Source organism: Eleutherodactylus coqui, chromosome 11, assembly GCF_035609145.1.
Source record: "Eleutherodactylus coqui strain aEleCoq1 chromosome 11, aEleCoq1.hap1, whole genome shotgun sequence".
Lineage (NCBI taxonomy): Eukaryota > Metazoa > Chordata > Amphibia > Anura > Eleutherodactylidae > Eleutherodactylus > Eleutherodactylus coqui.
Genome location: NC_089847.1, coordinates 52,598,032 through 52,623,114, shown reverse-complemented (window position 1 = coordinate 52,623,114; position 25,083 = coordinate 52,598,032). Strand labels below are relative to the sequence as shown.

At 44.8% G+C, this 25,083-nt stretch overlaps 4 non-coding genes across 4 annotated transcripts; all 4 read left to right on the top strand.

The window, feature by feature from the left end:
• Window positions 1-9,707: 9,707 nt before the first annotated feature.
• Window positions 9,708-9,779, top strand: TRNAD-GUC (transfer RNA aspartic acid (anticodon GUC)). The gene has a single exon. It is a non-coding gene; the product is annotated as a tRNA-Asp (tRNA).
• Window positions 9,780-12,086: 2,307 nt separating this feature from the next.
• TRNAD-GUC (transfer RNA aspartic acid (anticodon GUC)) lies at window positions 12,087-12,158 on the top strand. The gene has a single exon. It is a non-coding gene; the product is annotated as a tRNA-Asp (tRNA).
• An 8,942-nt stretch (window positions 12,159-21,100) lies between these two features.
• TRNAD-GUC (transfer RNA aspartic acid (anticodon GUC)) lies at window positions 21,101-21,172 on the top strand. Its single transcript has one exon. It is a non-coding gene; the product is annotated as a tRNA-Asp (tRNA).
• A 1,834-nt stretch (window positions 21,173-23,006) lies between these two features.
• TRNAD-AUC (transfer RNA aspartic acid (anticodon AUC)) lies at window positions 23,007-23,078 on the top strand. The gene has a single exon. It is a non-coding gene; the product is annotated as a tRNA-Asp (tRNA).
• Window positions 23,079-25,083: the final 2,005 nt, after the last annotated feature.

The following is a 25,083-nucleotide window of genomic DNA, read 5'->3' as shown; positions in this document are numbered from 1 at the left end:
TTACTCAAGATATCATCTGTGGAAGCTATTTTTCTTTTGGCAGAACATCTGCGTATGTGTAAATGGGCAAAATTCTATCGGTCCCAAGAGTAAATGGTTCTGCCCAAATACTGCCATGTTTTCATCAGCTTCTTCCTCGTTAGTAAAGTGGTGAGTATCCCCGCCTGTCACGCGGGAGATCAGGGCTCGATTCCCCGACGGGGAGTGCTTTTCTCGTTTTCTACGAAGCTATTTCCCAAGACTGTCGCCATCTTTGACAAAGTCCATCTCAAGAAGAAGTGCTTCCTGCTAAATGCTAAGAAGCATGCCACTTTGCTATCCTCTTGCCTATGTACTGTTTACAACACCAGGTTATGTTTTTCTGCATTTCACCTCCAAACAGCGCTTTGTCCCCAGGAATCACTGCAGCTTTACCTTTGGGGAAAGAGAAAAAGTCTGATTTGTCAGACTTGAGATTTCTTTAGCTGGACTTTGCAGTTAGATGACTCAAGATATCATCTGTGGAAGCTATTTTTCTTTTGGCAGAACATCTGCGTATGTGTAAATGGGCAAAATTCTATCGGTCCCAAGAGTAAATGGATCTGCCCAAATACTGCCATGCTTTCATCAGCTACTTCCTCGTTAGTATAGTGGTGAGTATCCCCGCCTGTCACGCGGGAGACCGGGGTTTGATTCCCCGACGGGGAGTGCTTTTCTCGTTTTCTACGAAGCTATTTCCCAAGACTGTCGCCATCTTTGACAAAGTCCATCTCAAGAAGAAGTGCTTCCTGCTAAATGCTAAGAAGCATGCCACTTTGCTATCCTCTTGCCTATGTACTGTTTACAACACCAGGTTATGTTTTTCTGCATTTCACCTCCAAACAGCGCTTTGTCCCCAGGAATCACTGCAGCTTTACCTTTGGGGAAAGAGAAAAAGTCTGATTTGTCAGACTTGAGATTTCTTTAGCTGGACTTTGCAGTTAGATGACTCAAGATATCATCTGTGGAAGCTATTTTTCTTTTGGCAGAACATCTGCGTATGTGTAAATGGGCAAAATTCTATCGGTCCCAAGAGTAAATGGGTCTGCCCGAATACTGCCATGCTTTCATCAGCTTCTTCCTCGTTAGTATAGTGGTGAGTGTTCCCGCCTGTCACGCGGGAGACCGGGGTTCGATTCCCCGACGGGGAGTGCTTTTCTCGTTTTCTACGAAGCTATTTCCCAAGACTGTCGCCATCTTTGACAAAGTCCATCTCAAGAAGAAGTGCTTCCTGCTAAATGCTAAGAAGCATGCCACTTTGCTATCCTCTTGCCTATGTACTATTTACAACACCAGGTTATGTTTTTCTGCATTTCACCTCCAAACAGCGCTTTGTCCCCAGGAATCACTGCAGCTTTACCTTTGGGGAAAAGGAAAAAGTCTGATTTGTCAGACTTGAGATTTCTTTAGCTGGACTTTGCAGTTAGATGACTCAAGATATCATCTGTGGAAGCTATTTTTCTTTTGGCAGAACATCTGCGTATGTGTAAATGGGCAAAATTCTATCGGTCCCAAGAGTAAATGGGTCTGCCCGAATACTGCCATGCTTTCATCAGCTTCTTCCTCGTTAGTATAGTGGCGAGTAGTCACGCGGGAGACCGGGGTTCGATTCCCCGACGGGGAGTGCTTTTCTCGTTTTCTACGAAGCTATTTCCCAAGACTGTCGCCATCTTTGACAAAGTCCATCTCAAGAAGAAGTGCTTCCTGCTAAATGCTAAGAAGCATGCCACTTTGCTATCCTCTTGCCTATGTACTGTTTACAACACCAGGTTATGTTTTTCTGCATTTCACCTCCAAACAGCGCTTTGTCCCCAGGAATCACTGCAGCTTTACCTTTGGGGAAAGAGAAAAAGTCTGATTTGTCAGACTTGAGATTTCTTTAGCTGGACTTTGCAGTTAGATGACTCAAGATATCATCTGTGGAAGCTATTTTTCTTTTGGCAGAACATCTGCGTATGTGTAAATGGGCAAAATTCTATCGGTCCCAAGAGTAAATGGGTCTGCCCGAATACTGCCATGCTTTCATCAGCTTCTTCCTCGTTAGTATAGTGGCGAGTAGTCACGCGGGAGACCGGGGTTCGATTCCCCGACGGGGAGTGCTTTTCTCGTTTTCTACGAAGCTATTTCCCAAGACTGTCGCCATCTTTGACAAAGTCCATCTCAAGAAGAAGTGCTTCCTGCTAAATGCTAAGAAGCATGCCACTTTGCTATCCTCTTGCCTATGTACTGTTTACAACACCAGGTTATGTTTTTCTGCATTTCACCTCCAAACAGCGCTTTGTCCCCAGGAATCACTGCAGCTTTACCTTTGGGGAAAGAGAAAAAGTCTGATTTGTCAGACTTGAGATTTCTTTAGCTGGACTTTGCAGTTAGATGACTCAAGATATCATCTGTGGAAGCTATTTTTCTTTTGGCAGAACATCTGCGTATGTGTAAATGGGCAAAATTCTATCGGTCCCAAGAGTAAATGGGTCCACCCGAATACTGCCATGCTTTCATCAGCTTCTTCCTCGTTAGTATAGTGGCGAGTAGTCATGCCTGTCACGCGGGAGACCGGGGTTCGATTCCCCGACGGGGAGTGCTTTTCTCGTTTTCTACGAAGCTATTTCCCAAGACTGTCGCCATCTTTGACAAAGTCCATCTCAAGAAGAAGTGCTTCCTGCTAAATGCTAAGTAGCATGCCACTTTGCTATCCTCTTGCCTATGTAATATTTACAACACCAGGTTATGTTTTTCTGCATTTCACCTCCAAACAGCGCTTTGTCCCCAGGAATCACTGCAGCTTTACCTTTGGGGAAAAGGAAAAAGTCTGATTTGTCAGACTTGAGATTTCTTTAGCTGGACTTTGCAGTTAGATGACTCAAGATATCATCTGTGGAAGCTATTTTTCTTTTGGCAGAACATCTGCGTATGTGTAAATGGGCAAAATTCTATCGGTCCCAAGAGTAAATGGGTCTGCCCGAATACTGCCATGCTTTCATCAGCTTCTTCCTCGTTAGTATAGTGGTGAGTATCCCCGCCTGTCACGTGGGAGACCGGGGTTCGATTCCCCGACGGGGAGTGCTTTTCTTGTTTTCTACGAAGCTATTTCCCAAGACTGTCGCCATCTTTGACAAAGTCCATCTCAAGAAGAAGTGCTTCCTGCTAAATGCTAAGAAGCATGCCACTTTGCTATCCTCTTGCCTATGTACTGTTTACAACACCAGGTTATGTTTTTCTGCATTTCACCTCCAAACAGCGCTTTGTCCCCAGGAATCACTGCAGCTTTACCTTTGGGGAAAGAGAAAAAGTCTGATTTGTCAGACTTGAGATTTCTTTAGCTGGACTTTGCAGTTAGATGACTCAAGATATCATCTGTGGAAGCTATTTTTCTTTTGGCAGAACATCTGCATATGTGTAAATGGGCAAAATTCTATCGGTCCCAAGAGTAAATGGGTCTGACCGAATACTGCCATGCTTTCATCAGCTTCTTTCTCGTTAGTATAGTGGTGAGTATCCCCGCCTGTCACGCGGGAGACCGGGGCTCGATTCCCCGACGGGGAGTGCTTTTCTCGTTTTCTACGAAGCTATTTCCCAAGACTGTCGCCATCTTTGACAAAGTCCATCTCAAGAAGAAGTGCTTCCTGCTAAATGCTAAGAAGCATGCCACTTTGCTATCCTCTTGCCTATGTACTGTTTACAACACCAGGTTATGTTTTTCTGCATTTCACCTCCAAACAGCGCTTTGTCCCCAGGAATCACTGCAGCTTTACCTTTGGGGAAAGAGAAAAAGTCTGATTTGTCAGACTTGAGATTTCTTTAGCTGGACTTTGCAGTTAGATGACTCAAGATATCATCTGTGGAAGCTATTTTTCTTTTGGCAGAACATCTGCGTATGTGTAAATGGGCAAAATTCTATCGGTCCCAAGAGTAAATGGGTCTGCCCGAATACTGCCATGCTTTCATCAGCTTCTTCCTCGTTAGTATAGTGGCGAGTAGTCACGCGGGAGACCGGGGTTCGATTCCCCGACGGGGAGTGCTTTTCTCGTTTTCTACGAAGCTATTTCCCAAGACTGTCGCCATCTTTGACAAAGTCCATCTCAAGAAGAAGTGCTTCCTGCTAAATGCTAAGAAGCATGCCACTTTGCTATCCTCTTGCCTATGTACTGTTTACAACACCAGGTTATGTTTTTCTGCATTTCACCTCCAAACAGCGCTTTGTCCCCAGGAATCACTGCAGCTTTACCTTTGGGGAAAGAGAAAAAGTCTGATTTGTCAGACTTGAGATTTCTTTAGCTGGACTTTGCAGTTAGATGACTCAAGATATCATCTGTGGAAGCTATTTTTCTTTTGGCAGAACATCTGCGTATGTGTAAATGGGCAAAATTCTATCGGTCCCAAGAGTAAATGGGTCTGCCCGAATACTGCCATGCTTTCATCAGCTTCTTCCTCGTTAGTATAGTGGCGAGTAGTCACGCGGGAGACCGGGGTTCGATTCCCCGACGGGGAGTGCTTTTCTCGTTTTCTACGAAGCTATTTCCCAAGACTGTCGCCATCTTTGACAAAGTCCATCTCAAGAAGAAGTGCTTCCTGCTAAATGCTAAGAAGCATGCCACTTTGCTATCCTCTTGCCTATGTACTGTTTACAACACCAGGTTATGTTTTTCTGCATTTCACCTCCAAACAGCGCTTTGTCCCCAGGAATCACTGCAGCTTTACCTTTGGGGAAAGAGAAAAAGTCTGATTTGTCAGACTTGAGATTTCTTTAGCTGGACTTTGCAGTTAGATGACTCAAGATATCATCTGTGGAAGCTATTTTTCTTTTGGCAGAACATCTGCGTATGTGTAAATGGGCAAAATTCTATCGGTCCCAAGAGTAAATGGGTCCGCCCGAATACTGCCATGCTTTCATCAGCTTCTTCCTCGTTAGTATAGTGGCGAGTAGTCACGCCTGTCACGCGGGAGACCGGGGTTCGATTCCCCGACGGGGAGTGCTTTTCTCGTTTTCTACGAAGCTATTTCCCAAGACTGTCGCCATCTTTGACAAAGTCCATCTCAAGAAGAAGTGCTTCCTGCTAAATGCTAAGTAGCATGCCACTTTGCTATCCTCTTGCCTATGTAATATTTACAACACCAGGTTATGTTTTTCTGCATTTCACCTCCAAACAGCGCTTTGTCCCCAGGAATCACTGCAGCTTTACCTTTGGGGAAAAGGAAAAAGTCTGATTTGTCAGACTTGAGATTTCTTTAGCTGGACTTTGCAGTTAGATGACTCAAGATATCATCTGTGGAAGCTATTTTTCTTTTGGCAGAACATCTGCGTATGTGTAAATGGGCAAAATTCTATCGGTCCCAAGAGTAAATGGGTCTGCCCGAATACTGCCATGCTTTCATCAGCTTCTTCCTCGTTAGTATAGTGGTGGGTATCTCCGCCTGTCACGTGGGAGACCGGGGTTCGATTCCCCGACGGGGAGTGCTTTTCTCGTTTTCTACGAAGCTATTTCCCAAGACTGTCGCCATCTTTGACAAAGTCCATCTCAAGAAGAAGTGCTTCCTGCTAAATGCTAAGAAGCATGCCACTTTGCTATCCTCTTGCCTATGTACTGTTTACAACACCAGGTTATGTTTTTCTGCATTTCACCTCCAAACAGCGCTTTGTCCCCAGGAATCACTGCAGCTTTACCTTTGGGGAAAGAGAAAAAGTCTGATTTGTCAGACTTGAGATTTCTTTAGCTGGACTTTGCAGTTAGATGACTCAAGATATCATCTGTGGAAGCTATTTTTCTTTTGGCAGAACATCTGCATATGTGTAAATGGGCAAAATTCTATCGGTCCCAAGAGTAAATGGGTCTGACCGAATACTGCCATGCTTTCATCAGCTTCTTTCTCGTTAGTATAGTGGTGAGTATCCCCGCCTGTCACGCGGGAGACCGGGGCTCGATTCCCCGACGGGGAGTGCTTTTCTCGTTTTCTACGAAGCTATTTCCCAAGACTGTCGCCATCTTTGACAAAGTCCATCTCAAGAAGAAGTGCTTCCTGCTAAATGCTAAGAAGCATGCCACTTTGCTATCCTCTTGCCTATGTACTGTTTACAACACCAGGTTATGTTTTTCTGCATTTCACCTCCAAACAGCGCTTTGTCCCCAGGAATCACTGCAGCTTTACCTTTGGGGAAAGAGAAAAAGTCTGATTTGTCAGACTTGAGATTTCTTTAGCTGGACTTTGCAGTTAGATGACTCAAGATATCATCTGTGGAAGCTATTTTTCTTTTGGCAGAACATCTGCGTATGTGTAAATGGGCAAAATTCTATCGGTCCCAAGAGTAAATGGGTCTGCCCGAATACTGCCATGCTTTCATCAGCTTCTTCCTCGTTAGTATAGTGGCGAGTAGTCACGCGGGAGACCGGGGTTCGATTCCCCGACGGGGAGTGCTTTTCTCGTTTTCTACGAAGCTATTTCCCAAGACTGTCGCCATCTTTGACAAAGTCCATCTCAAGAAGAAGTGCTTCCTGCTAAATGCTAAGAAGCATGCCACTTTGCTATCCTCTTGCCTATGTACTGTTTACAACACCAGGTTATGTTTTTCTGCATTTCACCTCCAAACAGCGCTTTGTCCCCAGGAATCACTGCAGCTTTACCTTTGGGGAAAGAGAAAAAGTCTGATTTGTCAGACTTGAGATTTCTTTAGCTGGACTTTGCAGTTAGATGACTCAAGATATCATCTGTGGAAGCTATTTTTCTTTTGGCAGAACATCTGCGTATGTGTAAATGGGCAAAATTCTATCGGTCCCAAGAGTAAATGGGTCTGCCCGAATACTGCCATGCTTTCATCAGCTTCTTCCTCGTTAGTATAGTGGTGAGTGTTCCCGCCTGTCACGCGGGAGACCGGGGTTCGATTCCCCGACGGGGAGTGCTTTTCTCGTTTTCTACGAAGCTATTTCCCAAGACTGTCGCCATCTTTGACAAAGTCCATCTCAAGAAGAAGTGCTTCCTGCTTAATGCTAAGAAGCATGCCACTTTGCTATCCTCTTGCCTATGTACTGTTTACAACACCAGGTTATGTTTTTCTGCATTTCACCTCCAAACAGCGCTTTGTCCCCAGGAATCACTGCAGCTTTACCTTTGGGGAAAGAGAAAAAGTCTGATTTGTCAGACTTGAGATTTCTTTAGCTGGACTTTGCAGTTAGATGACTCAAGATATCATCTGTGGAAGCTATTTTTCTTTTGGCAGAACATCTGCGTATGTGTAAATGGGCAAAATTCTATCGGTCCCAAGAGTAAATGGGTCTGCCCGAATACTGCCATGCTTTCATCAGCTTCTTCCTCGTTAGTATAGTGGCGAGTAGTCACGCGGGAGACCGGGGTTCGATTCCCCGACGGGGAGTGCTTTTCTCGTTTTCTACGAAGCTATTTCCCAAGACTGTCGCCATCTTTGACAAAGTCCATCTCAAGAAGAAGTGCTTCCTGCTAAATGCTAAGAAGCATGCCACTTTGCTATCCTCTTGCCTATGTACTGTTTACAACACCAGGTTATGTTTTTCTGCATTTCACCTCCAAACAGCGCTTTGTCCCCAGGAATCACTGCAGCTTTACCTTTGGGGAAAGAGAAAAAGTCTGATTTGTCAGACTTGAGATTTCTTTAGCTGGACTTTGCAGTTAGATGACTCAAGATATCATCTGTGGAAGCTATTTTTCTTTTGGCAGAACATCTGCGTATGTGTAAATGGGCAAAATTCTATCGGTCCCAAGAGTAAATGGGTCCGCCCGAATACTGCCATGCTTTCATCAGCTTCTTCCTCGTTAGTATAGTGGCGAGTAGTCACGCCTGTCACGCGGGAGACCGGGGTTCGATTCCCCGACGGGGAGTGCTTTTCTCGTTTTCTACGAAGCTATTTCCCAAGACTGTCGCCATCTTTGACAAAGTCCATCTCAAGAAGTGCTTCCTGCTAAATGCTAAGTAGCATGCCACTTTGCTATCCTCTTGCCTATGTAATATTTACAACACCAGGTTATGTTTTTCTGCATTTCACCTCCAAACAGCGCTTTGTCCCCAGGAATCACTGCAGCTTTACCTTTGGGGAAAAGGAAAAAGTCTGATTTGTCAGACTTGAGATTTCTTTAGCTGGACTTTGCAGTTAGATGACTCAAGATATCATCTGTGGAAGCTATTTTTCTTTTGGCAGAACATCTGCGTATGTGTAAATGGGCAAAATTCTATCGGTCCCAAGAGTAAATGGGTCTGCCCGAATACTGCCATGCTTTCATCAGCTTCTTCCTCGTTAGTATAGTGGTGAGTATCCCCGCCTGTCACGTGGGAGACCGGGGTTCGATTCCCCGACGGGGAGTGCTTTTCTCGTTTTCTACGAAGCTATTTCCCAAGACTGTCGCCATCTTTGACAAAGTCCATCTCAAGAAGAAGTGCTTCCTGCTAAATGCTAAGAAGCATGCCACTTTGCTATCCTCTTGCCTATGTACTGTTTACAACACCAGGTTATGTTTTTCTGCATTTCACCTCCAAACAGCGCTTTGTCCCCAGGAATCACTGCAGCTTTACCTTTGGGGAAAGAGAAAAAGTCTGATTTGTCAGACTTGAGATTTCTTTAGCTGGACTTTGCAGTTAGATGACTCAAGATATCATCTGTGGAAGCTATTTTTCTTTTGGCAGAACATCTGCATATGTGTAAATGGGCAAAATTCTATCGGTCCCAAGAGTAAATGGGTCTGACCGAATACTGCCATGCTTTCATCAGCTTCTTTCTCGTTAGTATAGTGGTGAGTATCCCCGCCTGTCACGCGGGAGACCGGGGCTCGATTCCCCGACGGGGAGTGCTTTTCTCGTTTTCTACGAAGCTATTTCCCAAGACTGTCGCCATCTTTGACAAAGTCCATCTCAAGAAGAAGTGCTTCCTGCTAAATGCTAAGAAGCATGCCACTTTGCTATCCTCTTGCCTATGTACTGTTTACAACACCAGGTTATGTTTTTCTGCATTTCACCTCCAAACAGCGCTTTGTCCCCAGGAATCACTGCAGCTTTACCTTTGGGGAAAAGGAAAAAGTCTGATTTGTCAGACTTGAGATTTCTTTAGCTGGACTTTGCAGTTAGATGACTCAAGATATCATCTGTGGAAGCTATTTTTCTTTTGGCAGAACATCTGCGTATGTGTAAATGGGCAAAATTCTATCGGTCCCAAGAGTAAATGGGTCTGCCCGAATACTGCCATGCTTTCATCAGCTTCTTCCTCGTTAGTATAGTGGCGAGTAGTCACGCGGGAGACCGGGGTTCGATTCCCCGACGGGGAGTGCTTTTCTCGTTTTCTACGAAGCTATTTCCCAAGACTGTCGCCATCTTTGACAAAGTCCATCTCAAGAAGAAGTGCTTCCTGCTAAATGCTAAGAAGCATGCCACTTTGCTATCCTCTTGCCTATGTACTGTTTACAACACCAGGTTATGTTTTTCTGCATTTCACCTCCAAACAGCGCTTTGTCCCCAGGAATCACTGCAGCTTTACCTTTGGGGAAAGAGAAAAAGTCTGATTTGTCAGACTTGAGATTTCTTTAGCTGGACTTTGCAGTTAGATGACTCAAGATATCATCTGTGGAAGCTATTTTTCTTTTGGCAGAACATCTGCGTATGTGTAAATGGGCAAAATTCTATCGGTCCCAAGAGTAAATGGATCTGCCCAAATACTGCCATGCTTTCATCAGCTACTTCCTCGTTAGTATAGTGGTGAGTATCCCCGCCTGTCACGCGGGAGACCGGGGTTCGATTCCCCGACGGGGAGTGCTTTTCTCGTTTTCTACGAAGCTATTTCCCAAGACTGTCGCCATCTTTGACAAAGTCCATCTCAAGAAGAAGTGCTTCCTGCTAAATGCTAAGAAGCATGCCACTTTGCTATCCTCTTGCCTATGTATTTACAACACCAGGTTATGTTTTTCTGCATTTCACCTCCAAACAGCGCTTTGTCCCCAGGAATCACTGCAGCTTTACCTTTGGGGAAAAGGAAAAAGTCTGATTTGTCAGACTTGAGATTTCTTTAGCTGGACTTTGCAGTTAGATGACTCAAGATATCATCTGTGGAAGCTATTTTTCTTTTGGCAGAACATCTGCGTATGTGTAAATGGGCAAAATTCTATCGGTCCCAAGAGTAAATGGGTCTGCCCGAATACTGCCATGCTTTCATCAGCTTCTTCCTCGTTAGTATAGTGGTGAGTGTTCCCGCCTGTCACGCGGGAGACCGGGGTTCGATTCCCCGACGGGGAGTGCTTTTCTCGTTTTCTACGAAGCTATTTCCCAAGACTGTCGCCATCTTTGACAAAGTCCATCTCAAGAAGAAGTGCTTCCTGCTTAATGCTAAGAAGCATGCCACTTTGCTATCCTCTTGCCTATGTACTGTTTACAACACCAGGTTATGTTTTTCTGCATTTCACCTCCAAACAGCGCTTTGTCCCCAGGAATCACTGCAGCTTTACCTTTGGGGAAAGAGAAAAAGTCTGATTTGTCAGACTTGAGATTTCTTTAGCTGGACTTTGCAGTTAGATGACTCAAGATATCATCTGTGGAAGCTATTTTTCTTTTGGCAGAACATCTGCGTATGTGTAAATGGGCAAAATTCTATCGGTCCCAAGAGTAAATGGGTCTGCCCGAATACTGCCATGCTTTCATCAGCTTCTTCCTCGTTAGTATAGTGGCGAGTAGTCACGCGGGAGACCGGGGTTCGATTCCCCGACGGGGAGTGCTTTTCTCGTTTTCTACGAAGCTATTTCCCAAGACTGTCGCCATCTTTGACAAAGTCCATCTCAAGAAGAAGTGCTTCCTGCTAAATGCTAAGAAGCATGCCACTTTGCTATCCTCTTGCCTATGTACTGTTACAACACCAGGTTATGTTTTTCTGCATTTCACCTCCACACAGCGCTTTGTCCCCAGGAATCACTGCAGCTTTACCTTTGGGGAAAGAGAAAAAGTCTGATTTGTCAGACTTGAGATTTCTTTAGCTGGACTTTGCAGTTAGATGACTCAAGATATCATCTGTGGAAGCTATTTTTCTTTTGGCAGAACATCTGCGTATGTGTAAATGGGCAAAATTCTATCGGTCCCAAGAGTAAATGGGTCTGCCCGAATACTGCCATGTTTTCATCAGCTTCTTCCTCGTTAGTATAGTGGCGAGTAGTCACGCGGGAGACCGGGGTTCGATTCCCCGACGGGGAGTGCTTTTCTCGTTTTCTACGAAGCTATTTCCCAAGACTGTCGCCATCTTTGACAAAGTCCATCTCAAGAAGAAGTGCTTCCTGCTAAATGCTAAGAAGCATGCCACTTTGCTATCCTCTTGCCTATGTACTGTTTACAACACCAGGTTATGTTTTTCTGCATTTCACCTCCAAACAGCGCTTTGTCCCCAGGAATCACTGCAGCTTTACCTTTGGGGAAAGAGAAAAAGTCTGATTTGTCAGACTTGAGATTTCTTTAGCTGGACTTTGCAGTTAGATGACTCAAGATATCATCTGTGGAAGCTATTTTTCTTTTGGCAGAACATCTGCGTATGTGTAAATGGGCAAAATTCTATCGGTCCCAAGAGTAAATGGGTCTGCCCGAATACTGCCATGCTTTCATCAGCTTCTTCCTCGTTAGTATAGTGGCGAGTAGTCACGCGGGAGACCGGGGTTCGATTCCCCGACGGGGAGTGCTTTTCTCGTTTTCTACGAAGCTATTTCCCAAGACTGTCGCCATCTTTGACAAAGTCCATCTCAAGAAGAAGTGCTTCCTGCTAAATGCTAAGAAGCATGCCACTTTGCTATCCTCTTGCCTATGTACTGTTTACAACACCAGGTTATGTTTTTCTGCATTTCACCTCCAAACAGCGCTTTGTCCCCAGGAATCACTGCAGCTTTACCTTTGGGGAAAGAGAAAAAGTCTGATTTGTCAGACTTGAGATTTCTTTAGCTGGACTTTGCAGTTAGATGACTCAAGATATCATCTGTGGAAGCTATTTTTCTTTTGGCAGAACATCTGCGTATGTGTAAATGGGCAAAATTCTATCGGTCCCAAGAGTAAATCGATCTGCCCAAATACTGCCATCCTTTCATCAGCTACTTCCTCGTTAGTATAGTGGTGAGTATCCCCGCCTGTCACGCGGGAGACCGGGGTTCGATTCCCCGACGGGGAGTGCTTTTCTCGTTTTCTACGAAGCTATTTCCCAAGACTGTCGCCATCTTTGACAAAGTCCATCTCAAGAAGAAGTGCTTCCTGCTAAATGCTAAGAAGCATGCCACTTTGCTATCCTCTTGCCTATGTACTATTTACAACACCAGGTTATGTTTTTCTGCATTTCACCTCCAAACAGCGCTTTGTCCCCAGGAATCACTGCAGCTTTACCTTTGGGGAAAAGGAAAAAGTCTGATTTGTCAGACTTGAGATTTCTTTAGCTGGACTTTGCAGTTAGATGACTCAAGATATCATCTGTGGAAGCTATTTTTCTTTTGGCAGAACATCTGCGTATGTGTAAATGGGCAAAATTCTATCGGTCCCAAGAGTAAATGGGTCTGCCCGAATACTGCCATGCTTTCATCAGCTTCTTCCTCGTTAGTATAGTGGCGAGTAGTCACGCGGGAGACCGGGGTTCGATTCCCCAACGGGGAGTGCTTTTCTCGTTTTCTACGAAGCTATTTCCCAAGACTGTCGCCATCTTTGACAAAGTCCATCTCAAGCAGAAGTGCTTCCTGCTAAATGCTAAGAAGCATGCCACTTTGCTATCCTCTTGCCTATGTACTGTTTACAACACCAGGTTATGTTTTTCTGCATTTCACCTCCAAACAGCGCTTTGTCCCCAGGAATCACTGCAGCTTTACCATTGGGGAAAAGGAAAAAGTCTGATTTGTCAGACTTGAGATTTCTTTAGCTGGACTTTGCAGTTAGATGACTCAAGATTTCATCTGTGGAAGCTATTTTTCTTTTGGCAGAACATCTGCGTATGTGTAAATGGGCAAAATTCTATCGGTCCCAAGAGTAAATGGGTCTGCCCGAATACTGCCATGCTTTCATCAGCTTCTTCCTCATTAGTATAGTGGCGAGTAGTCACGCGGGAGACCGGGGTTCGATTCCCCGACGGGGAGTGCTTTTCTCGTTTTCTACGAAGCTATTTCCCAAGACTGTCGCCATCTTTGACAAAGTCCATCTCAAGAAGAAGTGCTTCCTGCTAAATGCTAAGAAGCATGCCACTTTGCTATCCTCTTGCCTATGTACTATTTACAACACCAGGTTATGTTTTTCTGCATTTCACCTCCAAACAGCGCTTTGTCCCCAGGAATCACTGCAGCTTTACCTTTGGGGAAAAGGAAAAAGTCTGATTTGTCAGACTTGAGATTTCTTTAGCTGGACTTTGCAGTTAGATGACTCAAGATATCATCTGTGGAAGCTATTTTTCTTTTGGCAGAACATCTGCGTATGTGTAAATGGGCAAAATTCTATCGGTCCCAAGAGTAAATGGGTCTGCCCGAATACTGCCATGCTTTCATCAGCTTCTTCCTCGTTAGTATAGTGGCGAGTAGTCACGCGGGAGACCGGGGTTCGATTCCCCAACGGGGAGTGCTTTTCTCGTTTTCTACGAAGCTATTTCCCAAGACTGTCGCCATCTTTGACAAAGTCCATCTCAAGCAGAAGTGCTTCCTGCTAAATGCTAAGAAGCATGCCACTTTGCTATCCTCTTGCCTATGTACTGTTTACAACACCAGGTTATGTTTTTCTGCATTTCACCTCCAAACAGCGCTTTGTCCCCAGGAATCACTGCAGCTTTACCTTTGGGGAAAAGGAAAAAGTCTGATTTGTCAGACTTGAGATTTCTTTAGCTGGACTTTGCAGTTAGATGACTCAAGATATCATCTGTGGAAGCTATTTTTCTTTTGGCAGAACATCTGCGTATGTGTAAATGGGCAAAATTCTATCGGTCCCAAGAGTAAATGGGTCTGCCCGAATACTGCCATGCTTTCATCAGCTTCTTCCTCATTAGTATAGTGGCGAGTAGTCACGCGGGAGACCGGGGTTCGATTCCCCGACGGGGAGTGCTTTTCTCGTTTTCTACGAAGCTATTTCCCAAGACTGTCGCCATCTTTGACAAAGTCCATCTCAAGAAGAAGTGCTTCCTGCTAAATGCTAAGAAGCATGCCACTTTGCTATCCTCTTGCCTATGTACTGTTTACAACACCAGGTTATGTTTTTCTGCATTTCACCTCCAAACAGCGCTTTGTCCCCAGGAATCACTGCAGCTTTACCTTTGGGGAAAAGGAAAAAGTCTGATTTGTCAGACTTGAGATTTCTTTAGCTGGACTTTGCAGTTAGATGACTCAAGATTTCATCTGTGGAAGCTATTTTTCTTTTGGCAGAACATCTGCGTATGTGTAAATGGGCAAAATTCTATCGGTCCCAAGAGTAAATGGGTCTGCCCGAATACTGCCATGCTTTCATCAGCTTCTTCCTCATTAGTATAGTGGCGAGTAGTCACGCGGGAGACCGGGGTTCGATTCCCCGACGGGGAGTGCTTTTCTCGTTTTCTACGAAGCTATTTCCCAAGACTGTCGCCATCTTTGACAAAGTCCATCTCAAGAAGAAGTGCTTCCTGCTAAATGCTAAGAAGCATGCCACTTTGCTATCCTCTTGCCTATGTACTATTTACAACACCAGGTTATGTTTTTCTGCATTTCACCTCCAAACAGCGCTTTGTCCCCAGGAATCACTGCAGCTTTACCTTTGGGGAAAAGGAAAAAGTCTGATTTGTCAGACTTGAGATTTCTTTAGCTGGACTTTGCAGTTAGATGACTCAAGATATCATCTGTGGAAGCTATTTTTCTTTTGGCAGAACATCTGCGTATGTGTAAATGGGCAAAATTCTATCGGTCCCAAGAGTAAATGGGTCTGCCCGAATACTGCCATGCTTTCATCAGCTTCTTCCTCGTTAGTATAGTGGCGAGTAGTCACGCGGGAGACCGGGGTTCGATTCCCCAACGGGGAGTGCTTTTCTCGTTTTCTACGAAGCTATTTCCCAAGACTGTCGCCATCTTTGACAAAGTCCATCTCAAGAAGAAGTGCTTCCTGCTAAATGCTAAGAAGCATGCCACTTTGCTATCCTCTTGCCTATGTACTGTTTACAACACCAGGTTATGTTTTTCTGCATTTCACCTCCAAACAGCGCTTTGTCCCCAGGAATCACTGCAGCTTTACCTTTGGGGAAAAGGAAAAAGTCTGATTTGTCAGACTTGAGATTTCTTTAGCTGGACTTTGCAGTTAGATGACTCAAGATATCATCTGTGGAAGCTATTTTTCTTTTGGCAGAACATCTGCGTATGTGTAAATGGGCAAAATTCTATCGGTCCCAAGAGTAAATGGGTCTGCCCGAATACTGCCATGCTTTCATCAGCTTCTTCCTCATTAGTATAGTGGCGAGTAGTCACGCGGGAGACCGGGGTTCGATTCCCCGACGGGGAGTGCTTTTCTCGTTTTCTACGAAGCTATTTCCCAAGACTGTCGCCATCTTTGACAAAGTCCATCTCAAGAAGAAGTGCTTCCTGCTAAATGCTAAGAAGCATGCCACTTTGCTATCCTCTTGCCTATGTACTGTTTACAACACCAGGTTATGTTTTTCTGCATTTCACCTCCAAACAGCGCTTTGTCCCCAGGAATCACTGCAGCTTTACCTTTGGGGAAAGAGAAAAAGTCTGATTTGTCAGACTTGAGATTTCTTTAGCTGGACTTTGCAGTTAGATGACTCAAGATATCATCTGTGGAAGCTATTTTTCTTTTGGCAGAACATCTGCGTATGTGTAAATGGGCAAAATTCTATCGGTCCCAAGAGTAAATGGGTCTGCCCGAATACTGCCATGCTTTCATCAGCTTCTTCCTCGTTAGTATAGTGGCGAGTAGTCACGCGGGAGACCGGGGTTCGATTCCCCCACGGGGAGTGCTTTTCTCGTTTTCTACGAAGCTATTTCCCAAGACTGTCGCCATCTTTGACAAAGTCCATCTCAAGAAGAAGTGCTTCCTGCTAAATGCTAAGAAGCATGCCACTTTGCTATCCTCTTGCCTATGTACTGTTTACAACACCAGGTTATGTTTTTCTGCATTTCACCTCCAAACAGCGCTTTGTCCCCAGGAATCACTGCAGCTTTACCTTTGGGGAAAGAGAAAAAGTCTGATTTGTCAGACTTGAGATTTCTTTAGCTGGACTTTGCAGTTAGATGACTCAAGATATCATCTGTGGAAGCTATTTTTCTTTTGGCAGAACATCTGCGTATGTGTAAATGGGCAAAATTCTATCGGTCCCAAGAGTAAATGGGTCTGCCCGAATACTGCCATGCTTTCATCAGCTTCTTCCTCGTTAGTATAGTGGTGAGTGTTCCCGCCTGTCACGCGGGAGACCGGGGTTCGATTCCCCGACGGGGAGTGCTTTTCTCGTTTTCTACGAAGCTATTTCCCAAGACTGTCGCCATCTTTGACAAAGTCCATCTCAAGAAGAAGTGCTTCCTGCTTAATGCTAAGAAGCATGCCACTTTGCTATCCTCTTGCCTATGTACTGTTTACAACACCAGGTTATGTTTTTCTGCATTTCACCTCCAAACAGCGCTTTGTCCCCAGGAATCACTGCAGCTTTACCTTTGGGGAAAGAGAAAAAGTCTGATTTGTCAGACTTGAGATTTCTTTAGCTGGACTTTGCAGTTAGATGACTCAAGATATCATCTGTGGAAGCTATTTTTCTTTTGGCAGAACATCTGCGTATGTGTAAATGGGCAAAATTCTATCGGTCCCAAGAGTAAATGGGTCTGACCGAATACTGCCATGCTTTCATCAGCTTCTTCCTCGTTAGTATAGTGTTGAGTATCCCCGCCTGTCACGCGGGAGACCGGGGTTCGATTCCCCGACGGGGACTGCTTTTCTCGTTTTCTACGAAGCTATTTCCCAAGACTGTCGCCATCTTTGACAAAGTCCATCTCAAGAAGAAGTGCTTCCTGCTAAATGCTAAGAAGCATGCCACTTTGCTATCCTCTTGCCTATGTACTATTTACAACACCAGGTTATGTTTTTCTGCATTTCACCTCCAAACAGCGCTTTGTCCCCAGGAATCACTGCAGCTTTACCTTTGGGGAAAAGGAAAAAGTCTGATTTGTCAGACTTGAGATTTCTTTAGCTGGACTTTGCAGTTAGATGACTCAAGATATCATCTGTGGAAGCTATTTTTCTTTTGGCAGAACATCTGCGTATGTGTAAATGGGCAAAATTCTATCGGTCCCAAGAGTAAATGGGTCTGCCCGAATACTGCCATGCTTTCATCAGCTTCTTCCTCGTTAGTATAGTGGCGAGTAGTCACGCGGGAGACCGGGGTTCGATTCCCCAACGGGGAGTGCTTTTCTCGTTTTCTACGAAGCTATTTCCCAAGACTGTCGCCATCTTTGACAAAGTCCATCTCAAGCAGAAGTGCTTCCTGCTAAATGCTAAGAAGCATGCCACTTTGCTATCCTCTTGCCTATGTACTGTTTACAACACCAGGTTATGTTTTTCTGCATTTCACCTCCAAACAGCGCTTTGTCCCCAGGAATCACTGCAGCTTTACCTTTGGGGAAAGAGAAAAAGTCTGATTTGTCAGACTTGAGATTTCTTTAGCTGGACTTTGCAGTTAGATGACTCAAGATATCATCTGTGGAAGCTATTTTTCTTTTGGCAGAACATCTGCGTATGTGTAAATGGGCAAAATTCTATCGGTCCCAAGAGTAAATGGGTCTGCCCGAATACTGCCATGTTTTCATCAGCTTCTTCCTCGTTAGTATAGTGGCGAGTAGTCACGCGGGAGACCGGGGTTCGATTCCCCGACGGGGAGTGCTTTTCTCGTTTTCTACGAAGCTATTTCCCAAGACTGTCGCCATCTTTGACAAAGTCCATCTCAAGAAGAAGTGCTTCCTGCTAAATGCTAAGAAGCATGCCACTTTGCTATCCTCTTGCCTATGTACTGTTTACAACACCAGGTTATGTTTTTCTGCATTTCACCTCCAAACAGCGCTTTGTCCCCAGGAATCACTGCAGCTTTACCTTTGGGGAAAGAGAAAAAGTCTGATTTGTCAGACTTGAGATTTCTTTAGCTGGACTTTGCAGTTAGATGACTCAAGATATCATCTGTGGAAGCTATTTTTCTTTTGGCAGAACATCTGCGTATGTGTAAATGGGCAAAATTCTATCGGTCCCAAGAGTAAATGGGTCTGCCCGAATACTGCCATGCTTTCATCAGCTTCTTCCTCGTTAGTATAGTGGCGAGTAGTCACGCAGGAGACCGGGGTTCGATTCCCCGACGGGGAGTGCTTTTCTCGTTTTCTACGAAGCTATTTCCCAAGACTGTCGCCATCTTTGACAAAGTCCATCTCAAGAAGAAGTGCTTCCTGCTAAATGCTAAGAAGCATGCCACTTTGCTATCCTCTTGCCTATGTACTGTTTACAACACCAGGTTATGTTTTTCTGCATTTCACCTCCAAACAGCGCTTTGTCCCCAGGAATCACTGCAGCTTTACCTTTGGGGAAAGAGAAAAAGTCTGATTTGTCAGACTTGAGATTTCTTTAGCTGGACTTTGCAGTTAGATGACTCAAGATATCATCTGTGGAAGCTATTTTTCTTTTGGCAGAACATCTGCGTATGTGTAAATGGGCAAAATTCTATCGGTCCCAAGAGTAAATGGGTCTGCCCGAATACTGCCATGCTTTCATCAGCTTCTTCCTCGTTAGTATAGTGGCGAGTAGTCACGCGGGAGACCGGGGTTCGATTCCCCAACGGGGAGTGCTTTTCTCGTTTTCTACGAAGCTATTTCCCAAGACTGTCGCCATCTTTGACAAAGTCCATCTCAAGCAGAAGTGCTTCCTGCTAAATGCTAAGAAGCATGCCACTTTGCTATCCTCTTGCCTATGTACTGTTTACAACACCAGGTTATGTTTTTCTGCATTTCACCTCCAAACAGCGCTTTGTCCCCAGGAATCACTGCAGCTTTACCTTTGGGGAAAAGGAAAAAGTCTGATTTGTCAGACTTGAGATTTCTTTAGCTGGACTTTGCAGTTAGATGACTCAAGATATCATCTGTGGAAGCTATTTTTCTTTTGGCAGAACATCTGCGTATGTGTAAATGGGCAAAATTCTATCGGTCCCAAGAGTAAATGGGTCTGCCCGAATACTGCCATGCTTTCATCAGCTTCTTCCTCATTAGTATAGTGGCGAGTAGTCACGCGGGAGACCGGGGTTCGATTCCCCGACGGGGAGTGCTTTTCTCGTTTTCTACGAAGCTATTTCCCAAGACTGTCGCCATCTTTGACAAAGTCCATCTCAAGAAGAAGTGCTTCCTGCTAAATGCTAAGAAGCATGCCACTTTGCTATCCTCTTGCCTATGTACTGTTTACAACACCAGGTTATGTTTTTCTGCATTTCACCTCCAAACAGCGCTTTGTCCCCAGGAATCACTGCAGCTTTACCTTTGGGGAAAGAGAAAAAGTCTGATTTGTCAGACTTGAGATTTCTTTAGCTGGACTTTGCAGTTAGATGACTCAAGATATCATCTGTGGAAGCTATTTTTCTTTTGGCAGAACATCTGCGTATGTGTAAATGGGCAAAATTCTATCGGTCCCAAGAGTAAATGGGTCTGCCCGAATACTGCCATGCTTTCATCAGCTTCTTCCTCGTTAGTATAGTGGCGAGTAGTCACGCGGGAGACCGGGGTTCGATTCCCCGACGGGGAGTGCTTTTCTCGTTTTCTACGAAGCTATTTCCCAAGACTGTCGCCATCTTTGACAAAGTCCATCTCAAGAAGAAGTGCTTCCTGCTAAATGCTAAGAAGCATGCCACTTTGCTATCCTCTTGCCTATGTACTGTTTACAACACCAGGTTATGTTTTTCTGCATTTCACCTCCAAACAGCGCTTTGTCCCCAGGAATCACTGCAGCTTTACCTTTGGGGAAAGAGAAAAAGTCTGATTTGTCAGACTTGAGATTTCTTTAGCTGGACTTTGCAGTTAGATGACTCAAGATATCATCTGTGGAAGCTATTTTTCTTTTGGCAGAACATCTGCGTATGTGTAAATGGGCAAAATTCTATCGGTCCCAAGAGTAAATGGGTCTGCCCGAATACTGCCATGCTTTCATCAGCTTCTTCCTCGTTAGTATAGTGGCGAGTAGTCACGCGGGAGACCGGGGTTCGATTCCCCGACGGGGAGTGCTTTTCTCGTTTTCTACGAAGCTATTTCCCAAGACTGTCGCCATCTTTGACAAAGTCCATCTCAAGAAGAAGTGCTTCCTGCTAAATGCTAAGAAGCATGCCACTTTGCTATCCTCTTGCCTATGTACTGTTTACAACACCAGGTTATGTTTTTCTGCATTTCACCTCCAAACAGCGCTTTGTCCCCAGGAATCACTGCAGCTTTACCTTTGGGGAAAGAGAAAAAGTCTGATTTGTCAGACTTGAGATTTCTTTAGCTGGACTTTGCAGTTAGATGACTCAAGATATCATCTGTGGAAGCTATTTTTCTTTTGGCAGAACATCTGCGTATGTGTAAATGGGCAAAATTCTATCGGTCCCAAGAGTAAATGGGTCTGCCCGAATACTGCCATGCTTTCATCAGCTTCTTCCTCGTTAGTATAGTGGCGAGTAGTCACGCGGGAGACCGGGGTTCGATTCCCCGACGGGGAGTGCTTTTCTCGTTTTCTACGAAGCTATTTCCCAAGACTGTCGCCATCTTTGACAAAGTCCATCTCAAGAAGAAGTGCTTCCTGCTAAATGCTAAGAAGCATGCCACTTTGCTATCCTCTTGCCTATGTAATATTTACAACACCAGGTTATGTTTTTCTGCATTTCACCTCCAAACAGCGCTTTGTCCCCAGGAATCACTGCAGCTTTACCTTTGGGGAAAAGGAAAAAGTCTGATTTGTCAGACTTGAGATTTCTTTAGCTGGACTTTGCAGTTAGATGACTCAAGATATCATCTGTGGAAGCTATTTTTCTTTTGGCAGAACATCTGCGTATGTGTAAATGGGCAAAATTCTATCGGTCCCAAGAGTAAATGGGTCTGCCCGAATACTGCCATGCTTTCATCAGCTTCTTCCTCGTTAGTATAGTGGTGAGTATCCCCGCCTGTCACGCGGGAGACCGGGGTTCGATTCCCCGACGGGGAGTGCTTTTCTCGTTTTCTACGAAGCTATTTCCCAAGACTGTCGCCATCTTTGACAAAGTCCATCTCAAGAAGAAGTGCTTCCTGCTAAATGCTAAGAAGCATGTCACTTTGCTATCCTCTTGCCTATGTACTATTTACAACACCAGGTTATGTTTTTCTGCATTTCACCTCCAAACAGCGCTTTGTCCCCAGGAATCACTGCAGCTTTACCTTTGGGGAAAAGGAAAAAGTCTGATTTGTCAGACTTGAGATTTCTTTAGCTGGACTTTGCAGTTAGATGACTCAAGATATCATCTGTGGAAGCTATTTTTCTTTTGGCAGAACATCTGCGTATGTGTAAATGGGCAAAATTCTATCGGTCCCAAGAGTAAATGGGTCTGCCTGAATACTGCCATGCTTTCATCAGCTTCTTCCTCGTTAGTATAGTGGCGAGTAGTCACGCGGGAGACCGGGGTTCGATTCCCCGACGGGGAGTGCTTTTCTCGTTTTCTACGAAGCTATTTCCCAAGACTGTCGCCATCTTTGACAAAGTCCATCTCAAGAAGAAGTGCTTCCTGCTAAATGCTAAGAAGCATGCCACTTTGCTATCCTCTTGCCTATGTACTGTTTACAACACCAGGTTATGTTTTTCTGCATTTCACCTCCAAACAGCGCTTTGTCCCCAGGAATCACTGCAGCTTTACCTTTGGGGAAAGAGAAAAAGTCTGATTTGTCAGACTTGAGATTTCTTTAGCTGGACTTTGCAGTTAGATGACTCAAGATATCATCTGTGGAAGCTATTTTTCTTTTGGCAGAACATCTGCGTATGTGTAAATGGGCAAAATTCTATCGGTCCCAAGAGTAAATGGGTCTGCCCGAATACTGCCATGCTTTCATCAGCTTCTTCCTCATTAGTATAGTGGCGAGTAGTCACGCGGGAGACCGGGGTTCGATTCCCCGACGGGGAGTGCTTTTCTCGTTTTCTACGAAGCTATTTCCCAAGACTGTCGCCATCTTTGACAAAGTCCATCTCAAGAAGAAGTGCTTCCTGCTAAATGCTAAGAAGCATGCCACTTTGCTATCCTCTTGCCTATGTACTGTTTACAACACCAGGTTATGTTTTTCTGCATTTCACCTCCAAACAGCGCTTTGTCCCCAGGAATCACTGCAGCTTTACCTTTGGGGAAAGAGAAAAAGTCTGATTTGTCAGACTTGAGATTTCTTTAGCTGGACTTTGCAGTTAGATGACTCAAGATATCATCTGTGGAAGCTATTTTTCTTTTGGCAGAACATCTGCGTATGTGTAAATGGGCAAAATTCTATCGGTCCCAAGAGTAAATGGATCTGCCCAATTACTGCCATGCTTTCATCAGCTACTTCCTCGTTAGTATAGTGGTGAGTATCCCCGCCTGTCACGCGGGAGACCGGGCTTCGATTCCCCGACGGGGAGTGCTTTTCTCGTTTTCTACGAAGCTATTTCCCAAGACTGTCGCCATCTTTGACAAAGTCCATCTCAAGAAGAAGTGCTTCCTGCTAAATGCTAAGAAGCATGCCACTTTGCTATCCTCTTGCTTATGTATTTACAACACCAGGTTATGTTTTTCTGCATTTCACCTCCAAACAGCGCTTTGTCCCCAGGAATCACTGCAGCTTTACCTTTGGGGAAAAGGAAAAAGTCTGATTTGTCAGACTTGAGATTTCTTTAGCTGGACTTTGCAGTTAGATGACTCAAGATATCATCTGTGGAAGCTATTTTTCTTTTGGCAGAACATCTGCGTATGTGTAAATGGGCAAAATTCTATCGGTCCCAAGAGTAAATGGGTCTGCCCGAATTCTGCCATGCTTCATCAGCTTCTTCCTCGTTAGTATAGTGGTGAGTATTCCCGCCTATCACGCGGGAGACCGGGGTTCGATTCCCCGACGGGGAGTGCTTTTTTCGTTTTCTACGAAGCTATTTCCCAAGACTGTCGCCATCTTTGACAAAGTCCATCTCAAGAAGAAGTGCTTCCTGCTAAATGCTAAGAAGCATGCCACTTTGCTATCCTCTTGCCTATGTACTATTTACAACACCAGGTTATGTTTTTCTGCATTTCACCTCCAAACAGCGCTTTGTCCCCAGGAATCACTGCAGCTTTACCTTTGGGGAAAAGGAAAAAGTCTGATTTGTCAGACTTGAGATTTCTTTAGCTGGACTTTGCAGTTAGATGACTCAAGATATCATCTGTGGAAGCTATTTTTCTTTTGGCAGAACATCTGCGTATGTGTAAATGGGCAAAATTCTATCGGTCCCAAGAGTAAATGGGTCTGCCCGAATACTGCCATGCTTTCATCAGCTTCTTCCTCGTTAGTATAGTGGCGAGTAGTCACGCGGGAGACCGGGGTTCGATTCCCCGACGGGGAGTGCTTTTCTCGTTTTCTACGAAGCTATTTCCCAAGACTGTCGCCATCTTTGACAAAGTCCATCTCAAGAAGAAGTGCTTCCTGCTAAATGCTAAGAAGCATGCCACTTTGCTATCCTCTTGCCTATGTACTGTTTACAACACCAGGTTATGTTTTTCTGCATTTCACCTCCAAACAGCGCTTTGTCCCCAGGAATCACTGCAGCTTTACCTTTGGGGAAAGAGAAAAAGTCTGATTTGTCAGACTTGAGATTTCTTTAGCTGGACTTTGCAGTTAGATGACTCAAGATATCATCTGTGGAAGCTATTTTTCTTTTGGCAGAACATATGCGTATGTGTAAATGGGCAAAATTCTATCGGTCCCAAGAGTAAATGGGTCTGCCCGAATACTGCCATGCTTTCATCAGCTTCTTCCTCGTTAGTATAGTGGCGAGTAGTCACGCGGGAGACCGGGGTTCGATTCCCCGACGGGGAGTGCTTTTCTCGTTTTCTACGAAGCTATTTCCCAAGACTGTCGCCATCTTTGACAAAGTCCATCTCAAGAAGAAGTGCTTCCTGCTAAATGCTAAGAAGCATGCCACTTTGCTATCCTCTTGCCTATGTACTGTTTACAACACCAGGTTATGTTTTTCTGCATTTCACCTCCAAACAGCGCTTTGTCCCCAGGAATCACTGCAGCTTTACCTTTGGGGAAAGAGAAAAAGTCTGATTTGTCAGACTTGAGATTTCTTTAGCTGGACTTTGCAGTTAGATGACTCAAGATATCATCTGTGGAAGCTATTTTTCTTTTGGCAGAACATCTGCGTATGTGTAAATGGGCAAAATTCTATCGGTCCCAAGAGTAAATGGGTCTGCCCGAATACTGCCATGCTTTCATCAGCTTCTTCCTCGTTAGTATAGTGGCGAGTAGTCACGCGGGAGACCGGGGTTCGATTCCCCGACGGGGAGTGCTTTTCTCGTTTTCTACGAAGCTATTTCCCAAGACTGTCGCCATCTTTGACAAAGTCCATCTCAAGAAGAAGTGCTTCCTGCTAAATGCTAAGAAGCATGCCACTTTGCTATCCTCTTGCCTATGTACTGTTTACAACACCAGGTTATGTTTTTCTGCATTTCACCTCCAAACAGCGCTTTGTCCCCAGGAATCACTGCAGCTTTACCTTTGGGGAAAGAGAAAAAGTCTGATTTGTCAGACTTGAGATTTCTTTAGCTGGACTTTGCAGTTAGATGACTCAAGATATCATCTGTGGAAGCTATTTTTCTTTTGGCAGAACATCTGCGTATGTGTAAATGGGCAAAATTCTATCGGTCCCAAGAGTAAATGGATCTGCCCAAATACTGCCATGCTTTCATCAGCTACTTCCTCGTTAGTATAGAGGTGGGTATCCCCGCCTGTCACGCGGGAGACCGGGGTTCGATTCCCCGACGGGGAGTGCTTTTCTCGTTTTCTACGAAGCTATTTCCCAAGACTGTCGCCATCTTTGACAAAGTCCATCTCAAGAAGAAGTGCTTCCTGCTAAATGCTAAGAAGCATGCC